The following is a 22,483-nucleotide window of genomic DNA, read 5'->3' as shown; positions in this document are numbered from 1 at the left end:
CCCAATTCCATTGAGCACTAATAATCCTATATTTCTTTTCTCTTTCCTTTATGTCTTTTGCATGGTTTATTTAGCAATGTCCTTTTTGTGTAAACAGGAAGACAGTTCATGCTATGCTTTGTAACATGGGAGTTAATTGATTCCAAAATAACATTGATTTACAGGAATCCATATTTACTTGACATAAGTCTCACTTGCCCTTAGTTCCTAGCACTCCAAAAGCAGGGACCTGATAAAGGGACTGGATGGACCCAGGGCAAGCTGTGAGCTACCCTGGCATTGAGAGGAGATAAGCTAAGCACCATAAGCATAATAAATTAAAAACATGGTCATGGAACAAACTCTGTCATTACCCAAAAAGGAAGTAACTGAATAAGGACCCTGCTGGGGTTAGGAAAAACTAACCTGGCCTGAGGATTGTGTTCTGGAACATATAGTGAGATGTCCCCAGGAAGAGCTGACCTTTAAGCTTAATATATCTTCTGCCATGTTCATACAAAATGACTAGAAATATTATAAGAAGTAAATTCACTATGATTGGTTAAATGGATTACTAGCTGAGGAAGGAAGAAAGCAATACACCCTAGATGGAATCCCGCCCTTGAGCAGATCTCCTACTAATCTGGAGTGCTGAACCCCTCAGATGAGATTTTGTTCTTGAGTTAATCTCCAGGAACTTCCATGTAGAAGTGGCTTTACCTCTGTTTGTTGTTATGATAATGTTCAATCCCACCTTTGTGTATTCCCACTCTTCATGATTTCTATATAAGTATGCTATAAAAGGAAAGAGAGGAGGATGAGAACTGAGACTTTGGAGACTTTGGGACTTTGGACCAGAAGGAGGACTAGATGATGACGATTAGTAAAAGTAGAGGACTATGAGACTATAAGATGGAGAAGAAGAAAATGTAATGAGGACTTTGAGGTCTACAAAGAGACTAGGATGATGGAACTACGATGACTGGGACTATGACCAAAAACTATATCTACAATTGTGCAGTAAAGGGAGAGATCGAACTATGCTGGGAAGGAGAGAGAAATTAACTACAGACCAGCCTGGGGCCCACTCCCTGTTTCTCTGTTCCCTGGTTCTCCGTCGGCAGTTGCCATCATCCGGGCTGGGGAGGAAGCTCTTGGCCATCAATTTTTCAATCCCTTGTGTGCACACACATTTTTCTTGAAAACCACACATCACTTTATTTTTACTTCTTTGTTTTTATTTACAGTACTATTAATAATGGTTTCTCATGGATAAAATTCCAATTGTACACCAGTCTCCTCCCCCAAGGGCCCTAGCACTTCTTCCTCCTCCCCTCATCAACTCAATTGTGGGAATTAGTTATTCCATTATGCTTCCTTTGAACCATTGTTTCTACCTTGTTATTAGATGCATCACTTTTAAAAGACAGTCTTAAATAACTTATTCAGAAATAGTGTTTGTTTGTTTGAGCCACTTCATATACAACCATTCATTTTCTTGTTCTTTATTTCCAAAATCCATGTGGCAAAAAATCTGAGACAAATTGACTTAAATTTTTTTTTGGAGGGGCCACACCCAGCTGTGCTCAGGGCTTACTCTTGGCTCTGTGCTCAGCGATCACTTCCGGCAGGCTTGGACGACCATATTAGGTACTGGGGATTGAATCACATACAAAGCAAATGCCGTACCTGCCTTACTATCTCTCCAGTCCCTTGGATAGCATTTTTATGTCTATAAGATTACTTGTTTATTCTGTGAGATTTTATTTTTGAATTTGAAAATTTAAGACACAAGGTACATCTATACTTTGGAACTGAATTTATCTAATAATTCTTGAAATCTTTCACTTTTCAGACTAACCCTTATATAATCTGTTTTTGTTTAAAATAGATGATGAATAAATAGATGCTGGTGTGCATTTTTTCTGCATCAACTTCCATACACAATATAAAAATTTGTTACAGTATTGAACAGTCATCAAGGAATACACAGAGTTGCAGAAGTTACCACTGAGGGTGTATGGATAGACAGTGCAGTGGGTAGGGTGTTTACCTTGCAGTGCACTGACCCAGTTTTGATCCCCAGCAGTACACAGTATGAGCTCCTGAGCCCTACCAGGAGTAGTTTTTGAGTGCAGAGCCAGAAGTAAGCCCTGAGTGCCAAGAGGTGTGACCATCCCTCCTCCCCTCCCCCCCAAAAAAAAGAAATATACCAAAAAGGAAAAGAAAAATAAGTCACCACTTAAACATGATGTAAGTAATTACAAGAACCCAAAAATTACCACCTCATGAAATGCAAGATAAAAAGTTATTTTTTCTACTGATCAGTGTCCTTCTGTATGTTTTTTAATTGTCCATTAATTTCTTCTAGTTAAAATTTGTTCTTTGAATACTTAACTTTTCCCAATTTTCTCTTTCCTAGAACATGTGCCTAAAATAGGATTTCTGGAGATACTCTTAAGTTGATTCAAGAAAGTGGGAAAATATCTGAATGACTTGCTAGCGCCTTGAAAACATCTCCCGAGGATATATTTCCATCATTCCTCCCCCATCCAAAATATTTTATCTATTAATACAACACAATGTATTCTCTCTTAAAAGTAAAGGAATTGTATACTTTTAAACCATGTTGCTAAATTTATATGTGGGTGGATAAAGTTCAGGTATGAAATACAAATTCATGAAGAGAAGAAATTTTAAATCTTGCTTAAGCTTGTAAAAAAATATAGAGGCTGATGTAATTATTGACCTAGACTTTTTTAAAAGGTGACTTTAAACACAGGTGGAAGGATTTATATATAAGTTCTGTAACTATAAAATGAGTATTTTAAAAGTATGTAGACTATGGTATCTCAATAAAAAATAAGTTAAAGACAATGAAATTATATAAATGTAGCATATAAAATAAATAAAATAAGTCAGAGGTAAGGAAAAGGACAAGTACAGGATGATCTCACTCATCTATGGAACACAGAGAGATAAAATAAGAATATAATAAGAAACAATGACAAGATCCTTACATTGGAATTCAAATGCAGTTACTAAATAGAGGTGGGAGAAGTGGGGAAAAGAAAGCCAGACTAGAAGAGATGTAAAGACAGCAGGAAGGTCATAAACACTTTGGTGATGGTGGAAAGTACATGGTAAGTTTTTATGTCAATATCATAAATTTTAACACTATTGTAACTTCCTAAACTATAATAAATAAATTTAGTTAAAAAACAATAGAGTCATATAAAATGTGAGGTTATAAAATATAAAGTACAAAATTAAGAAATATTGAAAATAATAAAAAGAAGAGAGAAAATATATAAAAATCAGAGGTCAGTTTAAATATTCTAAAAATTAGGCTGACTGTTTCTATAACAGAACATATAAGAATATAACTCAAAATACTCTAAAAATAGGGCAATTTATCTCAATCATCCCAATAAAGAAATTCCACCATAGGTCTCTTTGTGGTTTGATCATTTAATAACTTATCCACAAACTGAAAAATTGAGTTTGTTTTAATTTCTCATTTTTTCTATCCTTTAAAGGAGCTAGATTTAACAGATAGTCTAGACTTAACAGTTTTCTAAAGAGGGAAATACTATCCTCTGGGGGTGAAGGAAGGGTTCAGGGGAGTGGTATTAGCCCAAGTCAAACTGGCGGGGGTGGGTGGTATTTTCTGTTTGTTCTCTTAAAGAAGGTATATTTCCAGAAGACTCTGAGTGGAATCTTTTACTGAAAGAAGATGATATACCATAATCAACTGGGAACCTTTATAAGATCATTGGACGAATGTTTTACATTTTTTATTTTATCATACCCAGTAGGGTAGCATGTAAGTGGAAAAAGTCTGCATTTCCTTATGTGTATTTTAGAATTTAAGATCAGTTCAAAAAATGTTTCCCAGTAAATTCCAAATATATTTGATTTTATGTTATAAATTACATCATATGACCATTATTAAACTAGTCACAGTTAAAATGTTTTAGCAATTAACTTGAAGAAGTAATATTTATTCCCTTTAGGATTACATGCCCAAACACACATAAATCACAAATCGCAAAATCCCGTTGATCATCAATTTCTTGATCGGGCTCAGTAATCTCTTCATTCGTTCCTTTCCCTGAGATTTTAGAAGTCTCTCTCTACTCCGCCCTCCCAATGATGTTGCACTGGAAGCTTTTTCAGGGTCAGGGAATGGAATCCAGCTTGTTACTGGATTTAGCATATGAATACTATGAATACACCATGGGAAGGTTTCAAGGCTGTCCCATGTGGGCAGGAAACTCTCAGCAGCTTGCTAGTTTCTCCCAGAGGGAGAAGTAGGTTTTAAGATATCTTCTAGGAGCTCATCTTTAAGTCTCTGGATGTTGGCCCTTGATGGGATTACACACACCTGGGTTCCTCTGCCTGTACTTTCATGCATGAGGCCCACCTGAAAGTGTGGAGAGGGGCCTCGAGCATGGCTGTAGCTAGGTTCCGGTGGTCTTTGGCAGCCGGGAGCTCTGCTTGGGGCCCCAGGGAAAACAGCCAGGTGTGTGGGCAAGAGACTCTCTGCCTTTAAAAACACACATAAATATGCAAAATTAAATCAATGCTTCAATAGGAATGATTTTATTTTAAAAATATATAGGGGGTTAATATTATATACAATATCCAAGCCACTAAAAAAATAAAATTGGATTCAGTACATTTTATGAATTAGACAGCAATATGACATAAATGAGTAAAAGATATGAAAATATCAAAAGGTACAAATTTAGCATACCAATCAGTAATTTTAATTGAGTTACTCAACTTTGATACATGTTTAATTTGGGTAAGAAAAGGATATTCATACAGATGAATATATACACATATGAAATTTGGAGGAGATACACCAACAGAAAAATGACAATAACTGTCAATAAAAAAATGTGTTCAGAGACAAAAATTTAAGTAGCATATGAAGTTTGAAAATAAATGGGAGAATGTTAATGAAAAGAAAATAGATCTAATCACATCCAATCATTTACCATTAACTAATACAATATTCAAAGGGCTAATAGGTGAAATCATACAGCAATGTATAATATAGAATCCCAAATATAGATAAAAAATGTTAGAATGAAAGGGGAAATGTATGATTTTAAACAGTAGGTAGAGATTTTAGCATACATTTCTGAACATTCAAAAGATCAAGACACTAAATTATGCACGTATTTTATTGAAATGTGTGTGCAAGATACATAAAATTTTACCTTGAATTAATGGCATTTATTTGTGCCAGGCACCATTTTAAGCCCATACTATTAATCATTAAGCTAGGCCACAAAGGAATCCTAAATAAATTATTCAAACAAAAATTATTCTGAATGTTATGACTAACCACAGTGCAATAAATTTAAGAATTTGGAACCAAGAGAAATAAAAATATAAATCCATGTCACTATCATCCTGTTGTTCATCGATTTGCTCAAGCGGGCACCAGTAACATCTCCACGTGAGACTTATTGTTACTGGTTTTGGCCTATTGAATATGCCATGGGTAGCTTGCCAGGCTCTGCCATGTGGATGAGATACTCTTGGTAGCTTCCAGGCTCTTTAAGAGGGACAGAAGAATTTAACCCGAGTCGGCCGCCTGCAAAGCAAATGCCCTACCCGCTGTGCTATCGCTCCAGCCCATAAATCCATGTAAGAATTTAAATTATCCAACAGTTATTGGATTAAAGAGAAAATGAAAAGGTCAAACTATTTTTATTTTTTAAAATTTTTTTCTTGTATTTTTTTTCCTCATGCCCAGTCATTTATTCACAGAAAGCAATAGTAACTTGGAAGTGTCTTTACACTCATGATGTTCATAGCAGCATTATTCATAATAGCCAAGATATGGAATTAACCTAAGTGACCCTAATAAAGCTGAAGAATGTAGTGTTCATGGAATAGTACTAAAAAAGATAAAATCCTACCTTTTTTATTTTTTAAATTTATTTATTTTTAATTAGTGAATCACTGTGAGGATACAGTTACAGATTTATACATTTTTGTGCTCATGTTTCCCCCATACAAAGTTTGAGAACCCATCCCTTCACCAGTGCCCATTCTCTACCACCAGTAAACCCAGCATCCCTCCCACCCTCCCCAGTCCCGTCTCCCCCCCAACCCACATGGCCACTGTGGCAGGGTATTCCCTTTTGTTCTCTCTCTATAATTAGGTGTTGTGGTTTGTAATAAAGGTGTTGAGTGGCCATTGTTCTCAGTCTCTAGTCTATATTTGGCACGCATCACCCTTCCCCCGCATGACCTCTGACCACATTTTACTTGGTGTTCCCTTCTCTGAGTTGCCCAGAATGAGAGACCAGCCTCCAAGCCATGGAGTCAACCTCCTGGTACTTATTTCTACTATTCTTGGGTGTTAGTCTCCTACTCTGTTATTCTATATTCCACAGATGAGTGCAATCTTTCTATGTCTGTCTCTCTCTTTCTGACTCATTTCACTTAGCATGATAATTTTCATGCTGATCCACTTATATGCAAAATTCATGACCTCATTTTTTCTAACAGGTGCATAGTATTCTATTGTGTAGATGTACCAAAGTTTCTTCAACCAGTCATCTGTTCTAGGGCACTCGGGTTTTCTGGCTATTGTAAACAGTGCTGCGATGAAAATATAAGTGCAGCTGTCATTTCTACTATACTTTCTTGCTCCTCTGGGATATATTCCCAGAAGTGGTATTGCTGGGTCAAATGGGAGCTCAATTTCTAGTTTTCTGAGAATTGTCCATATTGTTTTCCAAAAGGGCTGAACCAGTCGGCATTCCCACCAGCAGTGTAGAAGGGTCCCTTTCTCCCCACATCCTCTCCAACAGTGGTTGCTTTTGTTCTTTTGGATGTGTGCTAGTCTCTATGGTGTGAAGTGGTATCTCATGGTTGTTTTGATCTGCATCTCTCTGATGATTAGTGATGTAGAGCGCTTTTTCATGTGCCTTTTGGCCATTCGTATCTCTTCCTTGGTAAAGTTTCTGTTCATTTCTTCGCCCCATTTTCTGATGGGGTTGGATGTTTTCTTCTTGTAGAGTTCAACCAGTGCTTTATATACCATTGATATCAACCCCTTATCTGATGGGTATTGTGTAAATATCCTTTCCCATTCTGTAGGTAGTCTTTGTATTCTGGTCACTGTATCTTTTGTGGTGCAGAAGCTTTTTAGTTTAATGTAGTCCCATTTGTTGATCTTTGTTTCCACTTGGTTGGCCAGTTGCGTGTCATCTTTGAAGATACCTTTATCTTCAATATCGTGGAGGGTTTTGCCTACCTTGTCTTCAATGTACCTTATGGTTTGTGGTCTGATGTAGAGGTCTTTAATCCATTTTGATCTGACTTTTGTGCATGGTGTCAGGTCGAGTTCTAAGTTCTAAGTTTTGCATGTGGTTGTCCAGTTGTGCCAGCACCATTTGTTAAAGAGACTCTACTTGCTCCACTTCACATCTCTTGCAACTTTATCAAAGATTAGATGATCATACATTTGAGGTTATGTGTGGGGATATTCCACCCTGTTCCATTGGTCTTCAGCTCTGCCTTTGTTCCAGTACCATGCTGTTTTAATTGTTACTGCTTTGTAGTTAAGTTTGAGGTTGGGGAGGGTGATGCCTCCCATCGTCTTTTTTCCAAGATTGAGGTCAAACTATTTTTAAATGAAGTGTTGTGGGAGAATTATATTTATGTAAATACATGATTTTATTTTTTTTGCAATTTTGTTCCTGTAACCACTGTCACAAAGAAAAAGGCAACTAGGAGTACCCAAGTAGCAGAGACACGGTGCAGTTATCCAAGACCACAGATTTGAATAGTTCTTGAGAAAACAACTGAAAGTTTACATGTCAGAGTATTATTGCACTGAATGAGTGGCCAGTGTTTGATCTCTGTAATTCCATATGGTCTCCTGAATACGCCAAAAGTAGTTCTTGAGTGTAGAGCCAGGAGTTGCCCCTGAGCATGGCTGGAGGTTGCCCCAAAATTAAAATGAAAAAGGAAAAAAGAAAGATGAAATCCTGTAATTCACTGCAGATGGAAGTAGAATGTATATTAATCAAAATAAACCAGACAGAGAAGGACAACTATCAGATGATCAGTTCATCTGTAGTATATAGAGAAAACAAAGTAATAGCATCAAATAATGACAAATCCTTGACTTGAATTAAAAAACTGACATTACCCACACTCTCTCTCTACTTTGGGACATTATAGCTTGCAACACAGACATTGAAAGTTCATCATGTATTGGTGGTGGGCAGTGTGCATGGGTGGAGAGATGGGTATTTGATCATTGTGAGATAGTAACCCAAACATGAAAGCTTGTAACTATCTCACAGTGATTCAATAAAATTTAAAAAATTAAAAAAAAAACTGACACTACCAAACAAAAGGGTGAGTGGGTCGAAGGGGGTGAAGTAGTGGACTAGAGGTTACAATAGGACACAAAATCAGTGGAGGGTGTTGGACACTTAATTGGTAGTGAGGTATAGAAAATATGTACATAAAAGTATTCGTAAACTATAGAAAACAGTTACAAACAATTATAAAAATATTAATTTATAGTCAAAAAAGTTATACTCTTTCTTAAATCCTATCTTAAGGACTGTTAGACAATTTTGACAAATAATTTAATTTGTCTAAGTCATAGTTTCTCAACTGTTAAACAGTAATTATAATACTGTCATGATGTTTATTAAGACTAGAGGCAATACACATAAAATAACAACTCATTTTTGTAATTAACATATAATTCATTGATTTTTCATTTATTTTATGGTGGTAAATGATTAAGTAAAGATAAAATTTTGCCTTTATATGTTATTCTATATTGGTTGGCATAATTTACAACTTCTTGTCTTCTGTAAAGAAAAAAGAAAAGATGTGACACTGAAATTTACTGAGATTTAGATGAAACTGTGGTCATCATGGTAAGTGAAATAAATCAGAGGAAAGACAACAGATAATCCCATTCATTCCTCATAGAGAAACAGAGGAAAGACATATTTGATGATAAACCCTTGGACTTGGATTGCAAAACTAAAATTACCAAGGAGTGTGGAGAGATGGTTAAGGAGGAAGAAGGAAAATATGGATTAGAAATGACATAAAAATAGTGACAGAGAGCCTTAGACATGTGTAGCGAAGATTCAGTAATCACTTGTATCACTTGTCATCCCATTGCTCATCTATTTGCTCTAACGGGTGCCAATAAGTCTCTATTTGTCCCTGTTGCAAGCTAGTGTAGCCCAAAGGCATCTGCTCACTCCAGGAACATGAAGAGCCTCAAGCTGTTGATTCAGAGTCTTGATAAAGAAATCTGACCATCTTGTAGGTGGGTGGCCAGGCATTCTTTTGATATTCTGTGGAATCCTGTTGGTAACAGCTCTAGTCCAGCGGTCATCTCCAAATTGCATTAGGTGTCTGGCCCATCTGATTTTCTTTTTCTTTCTTTTTAAAAAAATTATTGAATCACTGTGAGATATTCAATGCCTTCAAAAATGAGACAGCATCCCTGATTCTCGATTGTCTCGATTGGAACTCCGGATTCCTTCTCTCACTTGAGTGAAATATGATATTCCAATCATACCACTTTAGATTCCTCTTTGAGAGACCCAAATAGCATTCTTATCCTGTTTTCATAGGGCCCAGATCTCTGAGGCGTATGTTGGTGTAGGAAGAACGGTGGATTTGAAAAGATGCACCAGAGCCAGACTTTCTTCCTCCTCTTAACAACTTCTTCGATGTTCTTGAAGGCGTTGCACGCTGCTCTCTTCCTCCTGCACAGCTCAGGTGACAGGTCATTCTTCATGTTGTGTTCTCAAATTAAGTACACATGAACTGCTGAACTTGAAGCTGTTCATTCCATTGAGAGCAAATGGAATGTTAGGAACTAGTTTGTTTCTCATCGAACATTGTGAGATTCAGCTGTAGTCTGACCTTTCCATACTCACGGTCGAAGTCAGCCAGCATTCATGCCGCTTGGCTAATGTTATTAGAACAATGTCATCAGCCAAGCAGAAGTGGTGTAGTTGCCAACCGTCTATCTTCACTTCCATTCCTTCCCATTCCAGTCCTCACATGATATTCTCAAGGGTGGCACTGAAGAATTTTGGTGAAATAATATCACCTTACAGAATCCCTCTCTTAATGCCGATGGTCACTTCCTTGTAGAATGGTGATATCTGGTGGTGAATCCATAAACAGCTCACAGAGGATCCTGATGTACTGAGTTCGAGCTCCCTGTTTGGCTAGGGCTTCGATGACCGCTTCAGTCTCAACAGAATCAAATAACTTCTTTAATTCAATGAGCATTAGACAGAGCAGCATCTTGAACTCTTGCGAACCCTCAATGAGCTTGATCACCATATGGATACAGTCGATTATGCTGAATCCTTTTTTGAACCTTGCTTGCTCACATGGTAGTCCTTTGTCTAGTGTTCTGCCAATCCTATTAAGGATGACTTGAGTGAACAACTTGTAGATGATGGACAGAAAGCAGATCGAGTAAATAGTTGCCGATGTCGTGGATGTCTCTATTCTTGTACAACAGGACGGTCCTGCTGGTTTTCCATTGGGATGGAAGCTTGTATTAAGGCAGGTAGCATGTGAAGAGCCAATCCAGTGTATTGACGAGTACTGGCAGCAGAATCTTCAGGTGTCCAGCCTGATTTTGTCTGGACAGGGTGCTATACACTTCTTTACTGACAAAATGGCATGTCGGATTTCAGAAGGGAGAACGCTGGGAACAACATATCCACCCTACAGAATTTGGTATGTGGGCAGGTGGACATCAAAGAGCTCCAATTACAGGTCGTGGATAACCTTTCCCATTGCCCTTCTGGAAGATGTGATAGATCCATCAGGACGTCGGAGGGCAGTCATGTTGGTCTTATAGTTGGTGAAGGACAGGCGGGTGTTGCTAATACTTTTCCCAGCTTCTGCTTCATCGGCCAACAATGCTGCTCTTCTCTCTTTAAGGTCTTTCTTTATCTCTTCTCTGCACAGCGTTGCGAGTTGGACATTAGCTTGTGATTTCCTGAGGCTTGTGCCAAACCATGTTGGGGAATGAGCTCAAGAGGTTCTGAAGACAGGCATCTTTTTGTGGCTTTCTCTCTTTAGGCATTCCTCGCACAATCATGGAGGTGCTGAACCATTCTATCATATTCCTCATCGATGTTGCCAATGATGGCATCTTCCTATATTGCTGCAATAGTGCCAAAGAGCTCCCAGTTGGTGGTCATTCTGGGAGTTCCCTTCTTAAACTTAAACTTTGCAGACCTTTCTCCCCAGTCTGTGAAGTAAAATTTTGCACGATATGGTGGTCCGATCCCATTTGGAATTTTGGGACAATAGCAACATCAGTCAGGCAAAACCTTTGATTGAATATGATATGGTCAATTTCACTGTGGAACTGTCCACCGTTAGACTCCCATGTCCAACATTTACATTCGACCTTCTATAACTGCGAGTTACCATGGATGGTCTTGGTCAACATGATGAACTCAGACAGTCTCTCACTCTGTTCATCCCATTCTAGGCTGTGGGTCCTGATATGGAGTTCTTTGGTCGACCTACTCAGTTCTATATTGGCATTAAAATCAAAGACCTTGTAAAAGGTGTGGTCTTCTTTATAGAACTTCTCTAGCTCCATGTAGAACTTCTCAATTTCTTCTTTGTCATAGTTAGAAGACAAAGATAGAAACTTCTTAGGTGTGTAGATGATGAAGATAGAAACTGCCGGCAATGAGACACATCTGTTCAAATGTAAGCATCTGATTCGGGTTGTTAGGCATTCGAACAAATCAATTCTCATGGCCAAGTTCGTGTTGACAAGGATACGGACACCACCGACACCTCTATTGTCTCATGTTCCAAGGAACAGTTCTTCTCCAGTGTTGAAAATGTCGTGTTGTCATCGATACCTTCTTGTCTCTGTCAATTCAATGTCATCATACTTGATCTTCTGCACTTGCACCATCAGGTTCTTGATGGATTCTTCTGATGCCAGTGTATGTGCATTATAAGTGCAATCATTTTAGTCCTTCGTTTTGGCAGCCTAGTTCAGCCCTGACATTTTAGCAGCATCTCCTTGCTCGTTCATCTCAATGCTGCCATATTGGGGGTTGTTCCACGGGCAAGGAAGTGAGGCCCATTTTTGTTACTATTTTTTTTTTTTTGCGTATCGAATATGCCACAGGTAGCTTGCTAGGCTCTGCTGTGCAGGTGGAATGTTGTAATGATCTGCACGCTGACAAACACGGCACATACCTTGTGCGTGGACGTGCTGCTCACCTACAGAAAGTAATGGCCAGATCAACACAGTCAATGCAAGGAGTCCAGCCCTGCACCTTCCTGCATCTCTGAGCAGTCCCTCTTTGCCATTTGGCACTGTTACCACCCCCTCGCCATGATGAGGCGATGAACCATCGAGGGGTTCAGTAATACTGTACATCAAATCCCTATGTTGTATATCAAATTCCTACACATTAATGAAATCATGTTACCTAAAATTATAATTAAAATGGAAAAATTTGTAAATCAGCATTGAATAATATTCCAAATGTCTTCTTAATGAGTCTAATAGTAATCACAAATCAGAAATGTATCCTAAAATCACAGAAGGAGAAAAAAGAATTCAGGCATAAAAATGAAGAGAAAATAACAAACCTCAAAGAAAGAGGATAAAAAGAAGAAATGAACAAATGATTATGAAATTAGCTAGTCAAATGGCATTAATACATACATAATCAATCATCACCTTAAATGTAAATGGAATAAATTTTCCAATTAAAAGTTAGAGTGGTTTAATGGAAAAAATGAAGACAGAAGATCAGAAAGACATGTGCACATGTGTGTGTGTGTGTGTGTGTGTGTGTGTGTGTGTGTGTTATCTGCATTCAGTAATAGCTGGACAACCAGCCTATTCACCTCCCTCTCCAATCTCTCCTTAGCTCTCCAGACATTGGTACAACCATTAAATGATCACGCACAGGCAAATAACTATACTGAAATACTTTGACATAAATCCATTTAAGAGTGACTACAGAGGTACAGAGCAAAGAACTATAATGCAGTATTTTAACATAAATAGATGCCAGGAGTGACTGCAGAGAGGTTGTGGGTTTGTGTGGAGTTCTTCTTTTTGGGTTGTTTCCCCTATCAATCTCCAGAAACAACAGTGTGATAGAAGGAGGGTTTTTTTTTTCTTTCTTTCCGGTGGCGGTGGTGGTGGGGGGTGTTACTTGGTTGTTGTTTAAGTCTCCTTATTAGCCCCATCCTTCCCCTAACAATAATAAAAACAAACGAAAATTCCAACACTGAAGTTACAACGCCACCTACAGGAAAGTAAATGAAGCTAACTCAGGTCAAAGTCAAAGACTACAAGAATGAACAGAAAGTTTAACCAGGGGAGAGACATAGGGGTGGAGGATGGGAGAAGAGGAGGGAGTACATTGAAAGGGGTGGGGGAGAGTCTGGTGCAGAGAGTCTGGTGTTGGATCATTGCATCTTTGAAACCCCATCATTAACAGTGTTGTAAATCATAGTACCTAAATTAGAAGAAATAATTGACAAGGAAGTCATTATAATGGAATAAAAAATTTAGAGAATCTACGCTAAATGCAAAGAGGTAAGTCTGAAAGAATGAAAGAAATATTCAAGAACTTATTCACTAAAGAGATAAAACATAAAAAAGTGTCAAGTATAGGTACTGGGTAGGAAGAGACCATTGAATAAAATTCAGTCTAACATAAAAAGTATGACTTAGTATCTCCAGAGAGAAAAAATATCATAAATTAACTACAAAGTCACAGCAATGACTCAGATATAAGATGAGAGAAACCAGATTCATAAAAATTGAAGAAAATATAAAATATACCTCAAGAAGAGAGTAATATCTGAGTAGTAGCAATATCACAAAATATAAAGAGGGAAGCAGATCTATACTTAAAGATAATAATACATGGGCACTTTCTAAACCTAACTGTATCACTGTCATCCCATTGCTCATTGATTTGCTCAGGCGGGCACCAGTGATGTCTCCATTGTGAGACTTGTTGTTATTGTTTTTGGCGTATCGAATACACCACGGGTAGCTTGTCAGGCTCTGCCGTGCAGGCAGGGTGGCTTGACAGGGTCTCCAAGAGGGATGGAGGAATCGAACCCAGGTCAGCCGCATGCAAGGCAAATGCCCTACCTGCTGTGCTATCGCTCCAGCCCCTAAATCTAACTAATTATTTAAATTATTATTAACCAAAATAATTATTAAGGAAGTTAATATTTGTGAATTAGTCACAAAATTTGTGAATCCAAAATGATATACACCAAAATATACCATTGTTAGCCTGTTAAAAATCAATGATATATAAAATATACTGGTATTAAGGAACAGAATAAAGGGATATGTGATGACTTATTCAACCAGACTTTATATCATCAGACTTCTTAAGAAATTCTTTAGTGTAAAAAGAAGTAAAATACTTTTTTGCTAAAAGACAAAAACTAATGTGGTTATGTTGATTTACAATACTATACATTTTAGAGGTACTGGAGTGATAGCACAGTGGGTAAGGCGTTTGACTTGCAGGAGACCCACCAAGGTTTGATTCTTCAGTCCCTCTCGGAGAGCCCAGCAAGCTATCAAGAGTATCTTGCCTGCACAGCAGAGCCTGACAAGCTACCCGTGGCGTATTCGATATGCCAAAAACAGTAACAACAAGTCTTACAATGAGACGTTACTGGTGCCTGCTCGAACAAATGGATGAGCAATGCGACGGCAGTGCTACAGTACTACAATTTAGAGGTTAAAGGTAAAGATTTAATGTATCTTTTAAAAATGACTCATGTATACCTAAAAATTATCAACATTCCATCCAGTGAATTTCTCTTTAAGATTAAATTAAAGCATTGTATTTTATATTTTCTTATAAGTGCTTTATAATCTTACATCTTATACTTAGATTTTAGTCCATTTTGAGTTTATTTAAAATATGGTAACTATAAAGGTCTACTTTTTAAATTTTACCTATGAACATTCTATTTTCTCTGTACCATTTGTTGAACAAACTGTTTATTAACAGCCCCCCACCCCCCAAAAATCCCCTCCTGGTGGCTATATTCTAAGTCAACACGTAAATTTTTTTTTCATTTTTCTATGCATAAAATGAGTTGGAGGAAAATAAAATTAAGATCACAGTTCCATTTATAATTGCATTTAAAAGAAAATATATAAAGAAAAAACTAACAAGGGAGGTAAAAGGCATATACATCAAAGTAGAAGAGAACACAGTAAAAGAAATAAAAGAATATACAAATAAATATTAAAGGTATCCAGTGTATTTGTATTGAAATACGTGTTTTTTTCATCTTTTCTAATAGGTATATAGTATTCCACTGTATGTAAACCACAATTTATTTATCCAATTACCTTGTAGACTGTAGGGCCGTTTCCAATTCTTGGCTATCTTAAATGGTGTATCTATGTCTTTTGGGCTATTTTATGTTCTTGGGATAGAATCCCAGAAGAAATACTGGGTCATATGAAAGTACTATATAATGTTTTGAGATATCTACAGTCATGTTTAAAAGTGACTGAATCTTTCAACAGTCTCACTAGCAGTGAATAAAATATCTATTATTTTATATCTGATATAGAACTAAAAGCTTAGTGTTAACTTCAGAATTGCAATATTCTTTTTTTTTTTTCATTGTTTGTTTGGTTTGGCCACCTCCAGAGGTACTCCGGGCTTACTCTGGGCTCTATGCACAGGAATCACTTCTGGCAGAGTTAAGGAAACTGTATGTGCCAGTGATTGAACCCAGGTCTGCAGTATACAAGTACCTTACTCACAGTGCTGTTGCCCCAGCCCCCAGATTGTAATATTCTATCTAGTCCTACTCTATAGACAGTCTTACATATATAATACATATATTAAAAGCTGTTGGCATTATCCAACAATCAAGTGAAAAGTCTTTTGAGTCATTAATTACTTTGTAAAATATTCAAATATTTTTGAAAATGAACGTTGTTCAAATATTATATCTATGATCCCTTGGTTATTCTAAATACATAATAAAGCAAGCTATTGGTGTTTGCTATGCTTGGTCTATATTAAAAGCTGAAGGATCATACACCCCATTCTTGTAACTTATGAAGACAAAAAATTATCCTGAACTCCCCTCATCTCCCTATACTTCAGGAAGCCTGAGCAGCTATGCCCAATTCCCACAGCCTCAGCCACCGCCATATTGACTCATTGGCCCAGACACAGATCTTGACGTTCTGTATCATATGGAATTAGGACCAAATAACACCCCCTAATTCTTCAACATTGAAATTCCCACAAAAGCACATCTAGCTAGTGATGGAAAAGTAACATAGAGGCCAACTAAACACAATGAATAAAAACAGTAACACAGAGGCAACAAACAACAATAAATTTGTTTGGGTTTGTAGGGATAAAGACTTAGCCCTGCAGTCAGATATAACAATTTTTACACAAATTGACATCTTATACTTATTTATTTTAATATTGGAGCTTTGTTATCTAATTAGCTTTAATTCTAGAATTGTATAAACAGTTGTGGCTTTTTTCATTAAAATAAATTTAAAATAAAATAAATAAAATAAGATATTTTTTTGTTCCCAGTCAAAGGTACACGTGGAAAACAAGTAGTTATGGGCCTTACATTATTTTCTTTGACCCTATTTTAAAATAAAATTTACTCTATTAGAACGTCATTCTTATTTGCACATAATCAAGGCCAATATTATCAGCAGGAATAAATCTATAGAGGCAACTACTTCCTAGTACCAATATGTTATGGTTTCTATGGCCTATGTAATTTTATAAATAAGTTAAATTATTATTTCATAACAAGATTTAAAAATATAACAGGTAATAAGATTATTATGTTAACATACTTAACTATATATAGCACATAAAAATTTTATAAACACAAAGTTAACTATTTCATATCACTTGTGAATATATTATCACAACATTATTGTTTCAGCTGTTCATTACTGTTTTTGAGCACTTGGAAGAATTGACTAATTTCTTTCCTTAGATTATTAAATTTTTTTCTGAGTGGCATTTGTCTTTGTTAGAACTTCATGCATTTTACTGTGAGGAGTGTATTTTCTTTTTAAAATTAATTCGCTATTATTTTACCCCTTCCTGCTTCAGTTAACTGAGTCATTTATAATTTTGTCAGATTTATTTATCTATCCAAGGCACCAAATTTATCCTCAAGTCATTCTTTTAAACAGCAAAAGAGACCAAAAAAGAAAACATTAAAGGCCTCAAGTGCTCTCACAAAGAAGCTGCCAGTTCAGTCAACAAAATTTAAACTTCCAGTAAAAACAGAAAACTCTCTGAGGTGTAGACCCCAATGGCTAAGAAAAGCCACAAGTTCAAGTTGACCTCACCAAAAGCATTTATACTTTCAGCCAAACTTATTAAAAGTAAAATTTATTTGAAAGAGAGAAAACCATGCTACTGTGTTTCATAACATCAAGATGACAGGCTACAAAGGGTTTTATTTTTAATAATATTGCTTAGTGAACACAACCCTAAATCTTTTTTTCTTCAAGTTCCTCTGTTTCCCACTTCCAGCTACTCCTAGAATAGGCAGTCCACCCTTGTGGCTAGAAAACAAAACATTCTACTTGACAGGATTTTATTTTCAGGAAGCATCCCTCCTCCCCATCACATACGCATACCCCTACAAACATTATACTATAAAAAATTTTCCACCCAATTCTAATACAAAATGTAAAGCAGTGTCAAATCATATGCTTTAATAAAGACAATAGTTGATCAATCTCTTGTAAAAGTCTAAAATGGTCCAAAGTATGGCTTTAGGCTTCTGCAAAACCCCAGGTTTTGTGAGTTGCATCAGAGAATGCATTATTTTAAAGGAAGCAGTCACTGATGACCCAAAAGAGAAATAAAAATAAAGAATCTGACTTGTGAAGCTCACAGTCAGCTCTAATCTTCTTTAACTTCTTGTTCTAATCTCTAACAAGAAAAACTGTGACCTGTAATACTTAAATTGCCCTGTACCTTAGATGGAGAAGTCCCACGTTTACTGTTCCATTTTTCTGATTAGCACTTTTTAATTGGGGTCCAGAACTGAGAGAGTGCCAAATGAAGGAAAATGGATGGAGGTTGAGATTTGGAGGTTTTTCATGGGTGTTCAGAAAATACTTCAGGAGGAAGTATTAAGATGTGATCTCAATAGTTTACTTGAGCTAGAATCTTAATATGAAGACTAAGATTTAATCTCATAGGAAATTATGAGATTATGAGATACGGACTCTGCATCTCTGGCATACAGATCATAGGTTTTGCAAGAAGTGATGCGATAGACTATCTTGGAAAATAATTATTTCAAAAAAGAGGGAGCATAAGAAGATATGACCCTTTTCTTTATTGCGTTCCATCACAGCAAGCCATTTCAGATCTGCTTTAATAATAAACAGGCAGAAGAATTTTGGAAAATAATTCTAACCTAAGTGCAGAATGTAGAGAAGTGAGATATTAATCTCAGATAGTAAAAGGTCTTGAGCATGAAGGTAGTTAAATAGTAGAGTTGCCAAGAGATACTGAGAATATCTTGCTTAATTTTTTATAAAAGTAAATAAAACCACGTGGAGCACTACTATGAAAAGCCTTGGACAAGTAGTTCATCGTTAAAGTTTGGAATCCAAGTTTAAATATTTCTGATGAAAGTGTCTCTACTTAAAAGTCATACCTTTCCTGCAACATTAAGACTGTGATGTAATACCTATGTTCTAGAGTCTATCTTGTTCAGAAGAGATTATTTTTGAATTTTTTTGGAGGGTGGAGGTATCTCAATTCAAGTCTGATATATAATGCCTTATGTAATTGCTCTTCATATCCTTAAAAATAAGCATGGAAGAAAAATTTAATGAAACAAAAATAGTGTGTATGCTATAAAATCTCAGTATAAATTACAGCAACATTTTTACTCATAAAGTTGCTGAGATGATTTTAAAATGACTTAGAGTTGAATTTATAAACTATTTCTGTATGTTAGATACATATATAAATATTAATTTTTAACCATTCTTTTCTAGTATTCCAAAATAAAACCTGCATTTTTCTATTTTTAATCATACTTCAATTATACTCGCATCTTTTGGGGTAGTACATGCTAAAGGAGGAAAATTCTGTCACTTTTATGATGTGATTGTAGTGTATAAGTTGTTTAATTGGTAAAACTCATAGGACCTTACTACCTTTGTAGTTCTATGAAGGACAAATTAGGGGAATATAAAAATGGAAGTGGGGGAAAATGGAGAGATCTGTAAAAAGTTTTGAAATTTCAGCAAACCTTTAAATGGCAAAGTCACCAGAATAGTGATCTTGCATTGGCACAAGATTTGTTCATAAGATTTCCTATTTAAAATTTTTTACTGAATGTTAATATAAATCTTACTTCTAGAAAGTGAATCATATCTTATGAGAGCATATGGGTATTATCTCTTAAATTTCCTGGGATATTTGAAGCATTCAATTTGTGACACATAAATTTTGAACAAGGGTTTAATAAACACAAGAGGCTTTTAATGGAGCAGGGTCCAACAGTAATTTTCTGTAAATCAAAACATGGTTATTTCTATTTTTTCAAATCTAGGATTTCTAAAATATGGTTAACTTAAAAGTGGACTATACAAATATATTTAAAAATGGGTTCTATAATAATATTGAAATTTTTACTTTCTTGCTCTCTGATTTTAACAAAGTTTCTTTAAAGTTAAGGAATAAAAAATTGAGAAATAATGTGTTCAAGGCTGTGTGCCAATTTTTAAGCTATTGTCTTTGATCTCCAAGCAAACCCTTCTATACGGCTTTATGATTCTGGGGGCAGGGACTCTGCAAACCACATTTTTGCTTCACCAGCTGGTTCTCTGTTAGGCTCAGCCAATAGGGGTGCTAGACGGAGAAGGGAAACTGCTTCCTCTTTACATCCTATTACTGTCAGTGCACATCAACTGCTTATGGGCTTCCTGTCTGCTCCCTCTTCTGTGAGCATCACCCCAGTAACACTTCTTCCTCTCTGTAGCAGCAGTGTCTTACCATGGCAGCACGTGAATTCAATTTGCGGTTACCCAACACTTGTAGAATCAGCCTTATCAGACATACAGACACCAGACGCCGGCATCAGCCCAGCAGTGCCCTTCTTCAGAAGCTTGAATTTCAGCTTTTTCCCCCAACTTTTGAAGATTAATAATTCCAACTCTTTGCCTTTATACTTTTAATTCTAGGCATGATAGTTTATTCCTGCAGTTATTGCCTCAACTCTTAACAGTTTGTTTTTGCTTTTACTTTCTATTTACTTACTTAACAACTATAACCAGCGAATGGTTATGTATACTATATCTATACTAATAGGTATTATTTCTGCCTCATTAATGCTCCCTGATCTATAAAACTAGTTTTTATTAAATCTCTTCTTGATTTCAAATCATGATATTTGATTAAAAGCATGCAGAGTCAAAATTTGTTTTAAATATAAAGAGTCTTGAAGTGAGACTATTTTAAAATAACTGAAATGTCCTGCACGCTTCTGCCATTTTTTACTGGTCCTTGATTCTTGCTTCATCTTATTTAATTCTTTAATTTTCTCCTTCTTACGTTTTTTTGTTTGAAGGCCACAACCCAGTGATGTTCAGAGGTTGCTCTTGGCTCTGTTCTCCATGCATGGGGGACCACATGGCATGTCGGGCACTGAACCCCAGGTTGACCATGCGCGAGGCAAGCACCATTTCTGCTATACTATCTCTCTAGTTCCTCCTCCTATTTTATAATTTTTTCCTCTGGTTTTATTTTCCTTACTCTTTACTTTTCTCATAAAAATTCTTTTTACTTGTTCTCATTACTCACACTTATTTTTTCTTCTAAACTTACCAAGTACCAGTTTAGTCCTTTACTCATTGAAAACAGAGAGAGGTCCAAGTCCCTAGCACTGAAAAGAGAAACAGGAAATCAAATATTTCTAATAGTGGAGAAGGTGTTATTTTCACAAGGATGCTATGAAGTAGATACTGCAGGCAATCTGGCAAACTTCCAACTAAAGATCAGTCCTCAGCTCATCTCTAAGGACTTTCCCCTTTCCTATTACTTCCTACCTTTGATGTCAAATGGCAAGGGAGGGCGACATTCCATCCTAGCAAAGCATTATAAGCCCATAAAAAATTTAAATTTCAGGGCAGGAGAACTAGTGCAGGGGTTAAGGCGCATATTTGCAGGTGTCAGACATGGTTTGATCCCTGGTACCACATAAGAACATTACCAGGTTCGGCCGTGGAGGACCCTCTGAGCATGACTGAGTTGCTGCAGATAATCCCAGTTACCACAGGGCCCACGTGGCACTGCATGCTATGACCCTTGCATAGTTGAGAGCTACCAGGAGGACCGTCGAGCCTCCTGAGCACTATTTGGGAGACCCCTCCCCTCAAATATATATTTATAAATTGAACAGATGGATGTGTATTTTCTTAGTCATACTGCCAGAATCACATTCTAATCTTAGTTTTTTGGTTCTCATACAAGTTTATATCCTTCCTATTGCTTTATGATTATCTAGTTTTCTATACTACATCACAACCTCTAAATGAGAGTTTTTCCCAACTCTTTTGTCTGTTTTTAAGAGAGTCATACCTGGTAGTATGCAGAGTTTACTCCTGGCTCTGTGCTCAAGGATCACTCCTGAGGTGGACATGGGATCATTTGTGGTGCTGGCTATCAAACCAGGGATAGCCATGTTTCTTAACCACTATAATATCTCTCCAACCCAGTATCCCAATTCTTACTGGAATTACTCTCAGCTACCTTCACTTAGGGAAACTTTGCTGTCCTAATATGATCTAAAGTGCTAACAATTTCATATGTTAACTTTTCCAAATATAAGTCAATTTAACTTTTCCAAGTATGAATTAAATTTTGAGAGCATTAGGGGCTGGAGAGGGGAATAAGAACATGCTTTGCAAGCATAAATTCTGGGTTTGATCCCCCATACTACATAGTTCCCGACGCCTGTCTAGATTGACCCGAAGCACTGATCCCAGAGTAGCCCCTAATCAACATTTGTTGTGTCCACAAAACAAAACAAAGCAAAAAGAAATAACATAATAGTATAGTTGGCTTAGTATTCTTATATTTTGGCATAAATATCAAGAAAATTTAGGGACTGCTTTGTATAATCTTCAACGGAGATATTTCTTTTGTTGCTTTGTTTTGGTTTGGGAACCACACATGGCTGTACTCAGGGGCTTACTCCTGGCAGAGCTTGAGGGATCATATCGGGTGCTGGGGGTTTAACCCTGGTCAACTGCATACAAAGCAAGTGCTTAAACCATTGTACTATCTCTCTGGCACAGAAGATAATTACTTTATCCTAAGATCAGTCAAACTAAGAGGAATAATAGTGTAGACCAGACTTTTCTACTTCTGGAATGTAGCTTTATGGG

Source organism: Sorex araneus, chromosome X (assembly GCF_027595985.1).
Source record: "Sorex araneus isolate mSorAra2 chromosome X, mSorAra2.pri, whole genome shotgun sequence".
NCBI classification, from domain to species: domain Eukaryota; kingdom Metazoa; phylum Chordata; class Mammalia; order Eulipotyphla; family Soricidae; genus Sorex; species Sorex araneus.
Note: the sequence above shows the minus strand (reverse complement) of the source record.